Source organism: Galeopterus variegatus, unplaced genomic scaffold (genome assembly GCF_000696425.1).
Source record: "Galeopterus variegatus unplaced genomic scaffold, G_variegatus-3.0.2 Scaffold10003, whole genome shotgun sequence".
Lineage (NCBI taxonomy): Eukaryota > Metazoa > Chordata > Mammalia > Dermoptera > Cynocephalidae > Galeopterus > Galeopterus variegatus.
The window spans coordinates 44,014-46,454 of NW_007736114.1; the positions used below are offsets into that span (position 1 = coordinate 44,014).

The 2,441-nt window shown below is 41.7% G+C and overlaps 1 pseudogene; it reads left to right on the top strand.

Annotated features, from left to right (window-relative positions):
• The first annotated feature begins 309 nt into the window (after positions 1–309).
• On the top strand, positions 310–1,380 carry LOC103609727 (annotated as a pseudogene).
• Positions 1,381–2,441: the final 1,061 nt, after the last annotated feature.

The following is a 2,441-nucleotide window of genomic DNA, read 5'->3' on the forward strand; positions in this document are numbered from 1 at the left end:
GTTTCAGGGGAGAAGGGAGGGTGGGAGGTATGAACAGGTGGATCACTGAGGCTATTTAGTGAAACTATTCTGTATGATTATGCATTTGGCAAAACACACAGAAGTTCCACAAAGAGGGAACCCTAATGTAAAATCGAGTTAATAATAATAACATATTAATATTGATGCACACTTGTAGCAAATGTATCACAATAATACCACGTGTCAATAATAGGAGAGATTGTGTCTGTGTGGGGGGGGGAGGGGTATGGACCCTATCTGTACTTCTGCTCAATGTCTCTGAAAACGTAAAACTGCTATAAAAACAAAGTCTATTTTAAAAAAACACCAAATTACATGGAGGCTGCATACATAATAAAGAACTGTTAGCTTGGAAATTTCCAAGTGAAGGCTTCTTTTGGTGGTTGACCCAGGATATATTGCTGATGACTTCTGAGATGTCCTATTTATTGCTCGTAATTCAAAGATGGGTGATTTGCGCCCTGCTGGGCCCCGGACCCTGCCCCGCACCCACGCCTTCCTCCTCCGCCTCTTGCTCTCCCACCGCGGCCTCTTCCTTTTGAGCCACCGCTCGGCTCTTCCCGCCGCCCTTGCCCCACCTCGGGCCGGAGCACGGCACAGAGGCTGTTGGCGGCTTTGCCACGCCATCCCATGCATCCCGGATCGCGACCGTTTTAAGGGACCTGGACTCATCAGGGTTTCTCTGGGGCCTTTGCAAGTGCTGATCTGCTCCGTTTTTGCAAAAGGCGCCTGTGTCTGGCAGAGCTGGTGTGAGACGAAGGGACAATCCTTCCCCGGCGCCTGGATTATCAAGAGCTCTGGTCGGACCTTTGAGCACACACCGAGATAGTGAGGAGCCAGACGAAAAGCTCAGACTATGGCGCTGGAACGGATTAATAAGGAACTTCGTGATTTGGCCCGTGACCCTCCAGCACCATGTTCTGCAGGTCCAGTTGGGGATGATATGTTTCACTGGCAAGCCACAATTATGGGACCTAATGACAGCCCCTATCAAGGCGGTGCATTCTTTTTGACAATTCACTTTCCTACAGACTACCCCTTCAAACCACCTAAGGTTGCATTTACAACAAGAATTTATCACCCAAATATTAACAGTAATGGCAGCATTGGTCTCGATATTCTAAGATCACAGTGGTCTCCTGCTTTAACTGTTTCTAAAGTTCTTTTATCCATTTGTTCATTGTTATGTGATCCAAACCCAGATGACCCCCTAGTGCCAGAGAGTGCACGGATCTGTAAAACAGACAGAGATAAGTACAGCAGAATATCTCGGGAATAGACTCAGAAGTATGCCATGCGATGCTACCTTAAAGTCAGAATAACCTGCATTATAGCTGGAATAACCTTTAAATTACTATTCCTTTTTTGATTTTTTTATCCGGCTGCTTCCCTATCAGACCTCATCTTTTTAAATTTTATTTTTTGTTTACCTCCGTCCATTCATTCACATGCTCATCTGAGAAGACTTAAGTTCTTCCAGCTTTGGACAATAACTGCTTTTAGAAACTGTAAAGTAGTTACAAGAGAACAGTTGCCCAAGATTAAGAATTTTTTAAAAAATGGAGCATGTGCATTTTGTGGCCAATGTCTTCACTGTAACTTGGTTATGAGACTAAAACCATTCTCACTGCTCTAACATGCTGAAGAAATCATCTGAGGGGGAGGGAGATGGATGCTCAGTTATCACATCAAAGGAAGCAGCATTATCCTAGCGGCATCCATTCTTGTTTAATCCTTCCACTGTTAGAGATTTGAGGTTACATGATATACTTTATGCTCATAACTGATGTGGCTGGAGAATTGGTATTGAATTTATAGCATCAGCAGAACAGAAAATGTGATGTAGTTTATGCATGTCAATAAAGGAATGACCTGTTCTGTTCTACAGAGAATGGAAATTGGAAGTCAAACACCCTTTGTATTCCAAAACAGGGTCTCAAACATTTTGTAATTTTCATTTAAATTGTTAGGAGGCTTGGAGCTATTACTTAATCTATCTTCCAATACACTGTTTAATATAACACTGAATAAATGATGCAAGTTGTCAACGGATGAGTGATCAACTAATAGCTCTGCTAGTAATTGATTTATTCTTCTTCAATAAAGTTGCATAAACCAAAAAAAAACAAAGATGGGTGATTTGCAATAAAACAACTATGGGTGGGAAAATGCCCGTGAACTTTGCTTCCCAGGAATGGAAGCCCTTAGATAAAAGGGTCAAAGATATAATGATAGGCTTTATCAATATTTTGTGGTCCCATGAAATTGATAAGCTTTTACAGCCCTGGGTTTGTGGGAACTAAGCAAAAATTTTTATTCTCCCTTTTCCTCTCTCTTTCTTTTAAATATGCTTCCGAATAATAATGAGTAAGCTTAAAAATAAATTTTTTTTTCCATAGAGCAGTGGGGTTTAGAATAGT